The 11,502-nt window shown below is 34.7% G+C and overlaps 1 long non-coding RNA gene across 1 annotated transcript; it reads left to right on the forward strand.

Moving 5' to 3' along the window:
* Positions 1 to 9,617: 9,617 nt before the first annotated feature.
* LOC118176834 lies at positions 9,618 to 10,811 on the forward strand. Its single transcript, XR_004755539.1, has 2 exons — positions 9,618 to 9,729; positions 10,501 to 10,811. It is a non-coding gene; the product is annotated as an uncharacterized LOC118176834 (long non-coding RNA).
* Positions 10,812 to 11,502: the final 691 nt, after the last annotated feature.

Raw genomic sequence — 11,502 nt, forward strand, 5'->3', positions numbered from 1 at the left:
TCAACAAAAAAGAAACAAAGTAGAACACATGGTGCTTTATGATTATTTAACTTAGTGTGACATAAGATGCCAGTATAAAACTGAGTGGTAAAACATTTTAATTTGTTGGCCAGGTTACTTCACAAACCTTTTAGAGTAGAGCTCCCCGATGAGATCACTAAAAGTTCAGCCCAGAATGTGAAGGCCCAATATGACCCATAGCACTACTTTCAATCATTACAATGATATATCGTTATTTATCTTGCTGGTCATAAATTGTTTCTGTTTCTGAGTTACTTAGGTTCCCTAGCCTGCCACATCATTTAAAAAAAAAAAAAAAAAAAAAAAAAAAAAAAAAGACTCCACTGAAAATGACTACCAGTTCCAGAAAGCCTCAGAAATTAAATGCAAATTTCTGACCCACAACGTTATGGGTTTTCTCTAAGGACAGTTAAATATAGTACATAATTGGGATGCTATTTCATTGATCATATTTTGAAGAAGCTGATCTATGAACAAGGAGCATATGAGAGTGAATGTGAAAATTAATCTGTTTTGTTAGGGTGATACAGATAAGTTCTCTACTATGTGTTAAGGAAATGCATTCTTGGCAATAAGTACTGTAAAACTGACCCCTTACCATTATGTAGTCATCTTATCACTTGTCTAAAGCCTAGGGAAGTCACCCCACTTTGTTTCAGCAATTTTATCAAACACCTCTGTGTTCAGAAAATGTTATTCTAAAAATTTAATAATAACAATATTGTTTATTGAAATATTTTAGACTGAAACCTAATCAGTGCGTCATGGCACATAGAGGGCTGGCTGCTCCTGAAGGATAGCAGCTGAGAGAGATACCAGGATGGGCAGGGTTTTAATCAATAATCAAAAAATCAAATCTTTGAGAAACATAGTTAAAGACAAAGCTGACAATGTTTTGATACTAATGTTATTTAATTCCTGGTAGAAGTGGGGAAATACATACCAAATTTTACTAAGGAAGGCCAGGAAGAATATTATTTTCAAACTTCTGAGAAGTATTTGAGCATCTTCCTGGTTGGTTTCAATGTACTGAAACTATGTCAGAGTACCATAAATCTCCTTAAAGATGCAATAAAAAAATCTTAGGAAAAGAAAAGGTAGGTAACATTGAATTGAAAAGAACAATAATTTATAATGTTAGTTAGAGCAGAATAGCAAACAAGCAATCAATAGCCAATTTCCCTCACCAGTTGCTTATTTTGAATTATCTAAGATCTTGCCACTTTCTTGCCACTTATACCTATCTGATTTTCCTAATCATGAAAATCTATTATTTTCATTGTCTTCCTCTGCTGTTGAATCTTAGTCATTCAGGCTTAGCATTTAATTGATTAGCCATTTGTTAAACTTTAAATTTAATCTCATTGGAGAGGCAGGAGACCTTTTCTCCATAAACACCAGTGATAGGACCTGTGGGAATGGGGTTAAGCTGAGGCAGGGGAAGTTTAGGCTCGATGTCAGGAGGAGGCTCTTCACCGAGAGGGTGGCTGTGCACTGCAACAGGCTCCCCAGTGAAGCAGTCACTTCACCGAGCCTGTCTGAATTCAAGAAGAGATTGGACTGTGCACTTAGTCACATGGTCTAAACTTTTGGGTAGACCTGTGCGGTGCCAGGAGTTGGACTTGATGATCCTTATGGGTCCCTTACTGGTTTTGTTTTTTTTTTTTTGGTATTTTTTTTTCCTCCCCCCTCTTCCCCCCCCCCCCCCCCCCGGCAACACTATTTATACACTATTTATAGGAAACTATAAACAAGTCATTGGCCAGTCTGTTAAATTCTTCTAGCTTCCTTGTTTTGCTCGGGACTGCCACCTTCACAAAAGTGCTTCACAAACCAGTCTCTCTCTACTAGCAGTTTTACATTAGTCCAAAGATGCAGCAGGTGAAAAGCTACATGTATCATTGGCTGTCTTGAGCCACCCAATTCTCACCCCAACTCTGCACATGTTAACATGTTGATAATGATATTTTCCCTGGGTTCAAGTCCTTCATTATCAAGATTAACCTTCATTTTATTCTTCATTCTAATATTATATTTTCAATGTTAAATCTTCTTCAGGGATCTCTCATAATTTCCTTAACCCTCAATTTAGCAAATGCTACTTCATGCCCTTTTATTCTATTCACTTCTTTTAAGAATATCTGTTCTTACCTAGAATTGTCAAGGAAACCATCACCTCTGGCTTAAACAACATCCCCAGAGTTTGAAAGAGCAGTGTTATTAGATGGAAGAGTGCAAATTGTATTTTAATTCTCTTCCTCAATTACATTAAATTATGTAGGATCTCTCTTTTGCTTAGTGCATCCTTTAAATTAGAAAGTTAAATAGAAAAGGACTCTGTTTTTCATTACTAGTTTCCTGATAATTAAGCATATACTGACTTCTTTTTAAAAACCATTAAAGGTTTGAAGTGGAGTCTCTAGATCCCTAGCTCCAGAATACATCCCACCCCAAATCAATTATTATTTTAATTATTATTTTATTTAAAATGCCAGTTCAAGGTTGCTTTTCTTTTCACTTTGTAGTCAGAACAATGATGGCACTTGACAACAGAATAATTATTCTGAGAGTTGTTCTTCCTTTTGCCCTATACAGACATTTTCCCTTCCTGCTCACCTGCTGGAAAAGGGTATTTTTCCTTTAAAACAAAACCAAACAAAACATTTGTCAGTTAATGGTTTTTGAAATCCGGGGAATGGATCAAATATACTGAATACATCTAATTTAAAATTGTAAATGAGTGGAAATAAAATGTATAAACTATTAAAATGTTATCAGGTTTGTCTCAGACATAAATTATCTTGCTTAATATCATAGTTGTTAAAAGGGATAGCACAGTGAGACTTCAGCCCAATGTCAGGCCTTCATTTCTCCAAACTCTTTTTGCTTTTAAAGTATAGGGTTTTTCACAAATTATAATATGTGAACTGTACAAGATTACTAACAGAAAAAAAGACTAAAGGGAAAGCATGGGAGATGAAAGAAATCCACAAAATTTTAGCAAGTTGGTGACAATTTCTCCATGGCATATATATTTGTACTGTTTTTATACAGGGGAAACTGGTGTGTAATATTTTTCTACTCATGGCTTAAGTGTAAATTGTGACCTCTAAAACTAGAGGATAGAGCATGTGTCACAGTGCAAAGCAAAAGCTGAGACTAGTCTGTTTTGGAATTTTATCTTCTATTAACCTATCCCTTTCCTCTAGGTGTTTGGCCCTGGCTGATCCTTGAGTTTATTAGTCTATCAAACTTCCAAACTACTAACAATTGTCATGCTCTTTCTAGAGCACGTTCTAGCAAGATTTAGGGGTTTGAAAGTAGTATCTGACTTGACTTTTAGATGTCTTGGCTTGACTTTTAGAAAGAGATGTTGTAGTCAGGAAGCGTCCCTTTGACTTCCCCAACACCATCTTTCTCCACTTTTGTTTTGTTTTCTTTTCTGTTTAAGGTAAGTATAAGAGGTTAAGAACACCTCAAGTGTGAAGATTTTAACTTTTTTTTTTCTGTCCTCTTGGGTTTTATTAAACCATAATTGATTTAGTATTTAGTAAACATCAATGCTCCAAAAGTTTTGCGGAAGGGAAAAAAAAAAAAATGCATTTATATCTTTGTAACAACATGAAACGAGGCAAGAAAAGTGACAAACATCCCATCAGGCAGTATAATTAATACCTATCACTTCTGCAATGTCCTCAGCTATACGTTTTTCTTTTGTACTTTCTCCAATCCTCCACTTGAGTGAATAAGATTATCTACACCTACACCCACAGAAGGAACATCATGTAATTATAGACCTTCTCTTTCAAATTTAATATGGGGTAACATGTGTGTTCCAGATTACCTGTAAACATGGGCATTTTCTTAAGATTAAAACAAGAATATTTTTCACATCCTGACCTAAGCTGAAGCCCGCTTGGAATGAATCACAGAACTACTTACTGAGCATTGAGAAATGGCAGGACTGACAAGTAATTGTAGCAGTTTCTTTCATATTCTTTCCCTGATAATGCAATAGCTAAAGACTAAATGAAACTCCTGCAGCTGCCCAGGGAAAAGAAAAAGAAATCTAAGTATGGAGTTAAAGAAAGACTTGGGTATTTATATTTTACCATTTACTTTCTTTCAATCTCTGGTGAGACAGCTTGTTCCTAAAATAATGTTCCCTGTTTCATTGGCTTTGTAAAAGGGTATACTCTAATAATTTTACTGCTAGCCATGGTAGGATTACAAATGAAATTGCTGCTGTGTAGCCATCATCAGCTGCTTTAATTTAAAATCAAAACTCAGTAATGATGTGTTTTTTACATTACTAGCACTTATACTGATGAGCATATGTGTGCATTGTGGATGAGTGAGTAGATACTCTGGCATTCTGACCATCAACATTCATACCAGTAATCATCCTAATAGGATAAACAGAAATCTGAAATAGGAAGAAAACATGTCTTGGCCTCCCTACATAATTATTCTACTTCTTCCAGGACAGCCACTCTTCCAGTGGGCCTCCAGTGGGATATGCTTTTTTGTACAAAGTACTGTAATAGCAACCAAATGCTTCTTCCTAGGCCTGTGCTTTGAGTCTGAATTGCCAAGATGAGTGATGCCATCATGCATGTGTGCCATGACTGGCCCTAGGAGCTGGATCTGTTGTGCCAATGCAGCCTCACAGGATGGATATGAAAATACAAAGTTCTGGATATAACGAGGGTGGGCCTCTCAGGTCCCAATTTCAGTCCACTCACTCATGTTTTGCCTTCAGAAACACTTAGAAGTTTCAGATATATCACAGTCATTAAGTATCATCCATTCCATCACCTTGTGCTCTCCTCCAAAACCAGGCAATCTTGTAAAAATGTCATTTTTTTCAAGGAGATCTGGTAAAGACGGGGTCTGAAACAAGAGTTGCTCGTGAACAGGAGATAAAAGCTTGTCTTGTAGCATAATCTGGTGGTGCATATTGTTCGGTGATGATAAAGTCCAGAACAGATTTAACAGAATTTATACATAACATAGCATATAACATAAATATAATGCAGTAAAGGCATCTGTAGTCAGGGTAGCACTCCACAGTACATTAAAATAAGGAATAATGAAAGCTCTTTGATGCTGCAATCATGCATGTTTCATGTCTCTTTACATATCTGAGCTACAGAGGGCAGGATTTTTTAACAAAGTAACCTCAAACAAACAAAAAACAAACCAAACCACACAAACAAACAAAAAAAAAAAAACAGCTTAAATTCATACTGAAGAATACACCAGAATTTATGGAGTACCAGCTAGGATAGAATAAATAACCCTGTAATCAAGCAAGGTAACTTTTCATTGTCCTGATCCCTAATATGTTTCAAATGAATGGTTGCAGTTTTGATGGGCTTTTCTTCTTTTTCTTTTCTATGGGAAGATTTAAGAGGACCATATAGCTCTTAAACTGCAAAACAGCAATTTACTATTTGCTTGGTACTATGTTTTCTTTTCTTTATGCTGATGAATTTTGTTAACTTTTGTTACGTACTTTATTTCTTATATAATTTTAGAAGTATTATTTCAAACATAATAGTGACAGTTTAAAAGGAATAAACTTATACTAACTGTTACATAGAAGTAGTATACTTGATATTTCCACAAGGACAGGGGGAAAAGTAGTATTTTCATTAATCACACACACACAAATAGTTTCACTTGAATATTTACATAAAAATAACATTCTAATAGCGCAGTAAATCCTCAAATCCTGATAAAACATCACTTCCAAATTGATTCAGAGAGTCTTTACTACACTGAAATAGCATGTGGATTTTGATCTAGTGAGGTTTGCACAAAAGATTTAGAACTGGTTGGTTCAAAACACACACAGGAAAGAGGGAGGAAAAACATCTTCCTTCCCTCTCTAACCTCTTTATGAATATGTATGTACACAGATGGTACCTTAGGAAGTTTACCATGTAAATTTTACTTACTACAAATCACATTGTCTATGAGATTTTTCCTTGGTTTATTTACTATCAGAAATATTGTAAAAGCTGTCTGTAAAAAAATCTCCAAGAAGACAGCTTTGAAGTATGTAGCTGCTACTCTTCTCCTGTCCCTCCAGAATAGTAGTAGCAAGGGTCAGAACCTTCATAGGTGCACTCATCTCTTGCAGAGACTCCAAGAGAAAGTGCTCTGATTCTTTGTGTTAGATACTCTGTACTTGAGAAGCTGGAAGGGTGAGACACAGTGGGATCTGATAGAAGACAGATCAAAACACATGAGAAAGGAACATACAGTCAATATGTATTAGGGATAAAGAAACCAGATTTTTTTATTATTATTCTATCCATATCAAATGACTTTTTTTTTTTTTTTTTTTTTTTATGAGAACCAGGGCTCTGAAATGTATATTTACATATACAATCCTGTTGACATCACTAGAAACAGGATTAAGCTTTAATTCTACTTAAATGCATTTAAAGCATCTGGGTCACATTCATCATCGTTGAAAGGCCACTAACCTAACACTCCAGTTTGGTTTTAACACAATGGCCACCTGATACTCTAAATTCCTTAAATATGGTAAAACATCTGTCAAGAATTAAACCCTGATCTGGTAGAGGATTGTGTTAAGTACTTCACTAACTGTAACATCTGAGCTTCATTTAAACTCCTTAGATTTACAGGTGTCCTATTGAAGCTAAATGGTTAATGCCTTCATTTCTAAGATCATTTGCTCTCCCTGAATCAGCGAGTGGGTTTTGTGGATACCAAGTATTTAACTGGAAGCATTTTCATTGAGAGATGAGGATGTATGTTTTGGTGCAAGTGGACTACAAATTTTTCAAGGTAGTAAAATTTCATCAGTTTTCCAAAGGGTTTTTACTAATTCCTATGATGTTAATAGGGCCAAGTATTTGTGAATGCCTTTCTTGCTCACACATATTCTTGTTTTAGAAGGTAAATTTCTTACTGATATTTTTCTCATGGATTTGCTTTGTCTGTCCTTTGAAGATAATAATAGCGAACTTCATACTACAGAAATAAAGATTATTGTATTGTAGTAATATGCTGAAGAGCTCTTTTGCTTTTTTTTATATAAACTTATGACTTCTTGTTTATCTCTGTTTTCTCAGAGTTCAGATCAACCTATTAAATGTGTTTCTAAATATAGCAAATACTTTGTTATAATATATAATAATACTTTGTTATAATACTTTGTTGTAAGATATCAATATCTCCATTTGCTTTTAGTCTTCCTTACATCAGATGTTCTTGAAAGCAATATGCCATCCTTTAGTGCCACAACTCTCACTTTATATATTTATTTCCTTGATCACTGCTAACTCTGGGATCTTTTCTGTACCTCCTCCCTGATTTACTATCTATTTATTTATTTACTCAGATTCTCTTCTTCCCCAAAGAAGCTGGGGGGGAGGAGGAGGAGAATATTTTTCTGTTTTAGCTTATTATTAAATGGACTTTATTTCTACTCCTTATGCTACCTTAATTTTAAAGATAACAATTAAGGTAATGGAAGCTTTCCTAGGTTGCTATGATTCTATAATATTTATTACATGGCTGTGTTAATCTATAGCTCATAGTAATTTTAGAAGTCAAACTCAATTCTGTTTTAGGATTTCTCTTCCAGAACTCGGTCTGTGTGTTTACAAAATCTCAGGCAGGTTACTTCCCTAAAATTGCTAGGAATAGGTAGCTTACTATGATGTTCATGGCAGTTGCTGTGGGTGTGGTTCTGTTTCTTCTGTTTTTAATAAAAATCAGGGGATGTTAGCATGAACTTCTGAATAATGAATGTAATAACTATTGTGCAAGGGCAAAACGTGAAGCTGGGATATTTTTCTTTACCGAAGGCAGACAGAAAACTCGCTATCTGAGTCAGTGGGTGGAGGTCAGAACAACATCTGCTTTATCCACAGGAGTACAGCCTTTTACAGCTTGCTGTTGTTCAGTGAATCAATTGAGCATGTAATAAGAGCTCCAATATAGACAAGATGCATGGAACGCATTGATTAGAGCCTAAGTAAATCTGACCACAGAGCATGTGCAGAGGCTCATTGTACCCCAGGCAATTTTCTACCTGTAGTACAGGTAGCAGCAGCTTTTCTACAGTATATGTGTTCTGTACTTTTTAATGATAAATAATAACGAAGTCTTTATCTGACAAATGGTGTTATTTGTCTCAGATTACTCTAAATCTGCAAGTATAAAAGATCTGCATTTCCCTAACTGAATATGTGATTCTGGATACTTCCATTTTATGGCAAGTCGGATATGGGAAAATGTTCATCTCATGAATGTTAAATGATGTGAATTGAGGTAGACTTTAGATTTACTACAGAGAAAGTAATTCATAAATGCCTTTTATTTTTTCTTCACCTAAATTGAAGGAGCAAGCTATATGTTATTTATTTCCTTGTAGTTGTTTCTTATTTGAGCTTTGCTGGGAGGAATGATGCATTGCAAGTTATGGAAGCCATTTTGAGGTAATTCACATTAAAATTATCAGAAGCTGGGAAATTCTGCTCTGAATTAACTGTATGTGTCAAATATTCTTACACTATTACCTAATCATCAAAAGTTTTGTTGTTGTTTCTTTTAACAAAAAAGGCATTCTTTTAAAAGCAGTATTTGGAATTCCATGTCAGTTGTGCTGGGAAATATGAAGTCAGATTTTTTTTTTCTCCTAATGCTATATTTAAGTAAATCAGGTCTTCTACTTTTTATGGTGACTCAAGGCACTTCTTTCCTTATACAAAAAAGCATGTGGATGAAATAGCGGACTAGGTAGATGTTCTTTTTCAACTGGCATTAACATTAATTACATGTACAAAACTATATTATAAAGTAGGTATGTAATAGCTCCAACACTGATTTCGCTATTGTTAACTGAAATAATAATCTGTCATAAAGTTTTTTTCTTTGTTCATATTTCTGCACAACTATTCCTCATTTTAAGTTTCATATTGGTTAGGAAAACACTGTCTTAAGGACTTTATAGCTGCAGTTTTCTAATGTCTTTCTAATGTGCAAGTCCAAATTCAAAATTACTCCATGGGCTGTTTTTTTTTCCTCTTAAATAACTGGATGCATAAACACATAGAAATGCACACCCTCTATTTTAGAGGTTCTACTCTAGGTGTTAGTATCTCTGTAGTCTGTTAAATCCCAATCTGAATTTTATTGGTTGATTATCTGAACAATCTTCTGAGAAATTTGCCCAATATGGGTTTTGGTTCATTCCTCTTCTTGTCTTTATTCTGTATTAGTCTTCTTTCTAAGTCTTGACTAAAAAGCATCTTTTTTTTTTTTTTTTTTTTTTTTAAAAAAAATTGCATTGTACATTCTGTTGAAAATAAAGGATATTACGGAGTGGGTAGGATGAAGGTGTATGATGGGCTAAGGATACACAAAGAAAAGAGTAGATGTAGGTTTTGAAATGTGTGTCTGATTGCATGGATGGTAAACGTCCTAAATAATTTTGGAAAGTAAACAGTTCATCTGCATTTTAAGAGAACTAGTTTTAGCGAAGTTTCTCTGGAAATTTCTGAGTGCTGCACTGACATCTTTTTTCCATCTTCTCCATTTCTTTTCCTCTGTTCCTGGGGGTGGGGGGAGGCCAAGTTTTTTGTGGGGGTTCCTTTGTGTATATGTACCATCTTACTACTCAGGCTGAAGTTGGAACATCACATAGCTACTGACCGTAAGTTTGTAAGTTAATACAGCAGTGGCAAAACAAATCTGAGGGGGCTAAGAAGATAACTAGACATCGTGTACGCTTCAGAAGTACAAGGAAATACTTTTTTTTTTTTTTTTAAGAAAACATATACAGAAGATATAGAATGCAACAGCCTGACAACTTAATGATCTAGTTCACATTTTCTTTTAGGATATGATATGAATGAGCTTTTATAATCAATTTGAATTTGTCAACACTGTTAATGAAAATGTTAATGGCTTGTTAGCTGTTGACTAATGATAGTGGAGGTTTTCATGCCTTACTTAATGGTGGTATGGAGTGTAAGAAGTCATGATTTATAGCCTGCAAATAGAATAACTGAGTAAGCTTTTCTGATCAGAGAACTCCCTGAGCTTACCTCATAACGGTGCTGTACTGCACAAGGAGTGATATTGATGAATAGTTTTATGACTCATTTGGTAAGATCTATGAAGGCAGTTACTTCATAAGGTGGCATTTTATCACAGTTGCTTTCGACCTGCTGCAGTTGACTCATTGATTAGAGTTAGTCGGGGGAAGCAAATGCTAGAGACTTACTAATGAAACTGCTGATAGTTGAATCTTTTTTTTTTTTAAAAAAAAATACCCTATTTCTGACAATGTGCCAGTGATTGCTCTATGTATGCCTAATTATTCTGTCATTAGATGAGGTTTTGTAATTCTGTTTGGAGTGGCAAAGTCTAAGTTTAATATTAGCAGATGCTGTTTTTCTTTTCTATTTTTTTTTTTTTTCCTTTTGCCAGGCCTACTTTGCAATGCCTTCTGGATTTTTGATTGAAGAAATTGAACTTTGAATCTATACACATTCATGCATCATTTAGTTAGCTTGCAGAACTCAGTTCAATTAAAATTCTGAGCTGAGAGGAAGAGAGATCTGTGAGGACCCCTTTCCTGAAGAAATACTACAGGTTTATATGCTATTTTGTGGATGGGGTTAGGACTATTGGTAAGATGAGCAATTTAAATGAATTACTCCTTGCTTTCAGAATTGCATCTTATTAAATTTGGACTTCGTTCTTTAAATACTTGACACACTAAAGAATTCTTTTGATCCGTATTTGGCTTTGTTTTTAAAACTCGATGATCAGTTGTTGTGCTGTTTAGCTCACACTTGATTCTCAGCTCTGCATAGTTCCTGAGTCTAATTTTGCCTTCAGTTGGGAAGATTACTTGTTCTGTTTCTAAATAAGGCCTTTAAATGAGAGTTCTGTGTAGTTTGTTTGTTTTGAAAATCTAATACTACATTTGTTGTTCTAGGATCTGTCTGAATTTTTGCACTTAATGCATGGTGTATCACAAACAAGTAATAAAACAAATTATAGTTATTTAATATTAGTAGTGCTTTAGGCATGTGTAGGAAAAAATAATGCAGTTACAGAAACTTTTTAATTCCTTACAGCTGCTTTTCCTATCAAGCTTCTTGAACTCCTATTTTCTGAAAAGTATATGTCACTTATTTTGAAGATAAGTTAACAATTTGAAGTAATTTTCATGTACTTGTCTGCTCTTACCGAAGTGTTTTCCAAGTGGATTTAATTTTGAAGATTTTATATTGACCACAAATGAAGGATCGTTATTTCACTATTCTATAGTGAAATTGGCATTAGTTCCTTCTCTGGAGGGAATGGAAATGGGTGGATGAAATGTTAACACAAAAAACTAGTCTCGTATTGTTGGATAGTCCCAAACTATTTCAGTATATCTGTGTGGAGAGAACAGATAGCTAGGATATGGTAGACAACATA

This window comes from Oxyura jamaicensis, chromosome 20 (assembly GCF_011077185.1).
Source record: "Oxyura jamaicensis isolate SHBP4307 breed ruddy duck chromosome 20, BPBGC_Ojam_1.0, whole genome shotgun sequence".
Lineage (NCBI taxonomy): Eukaryota > Metazoa > Chordata > Aves > Anseriformes > Anatidae > Oxyura > Oxyura jamaicensis.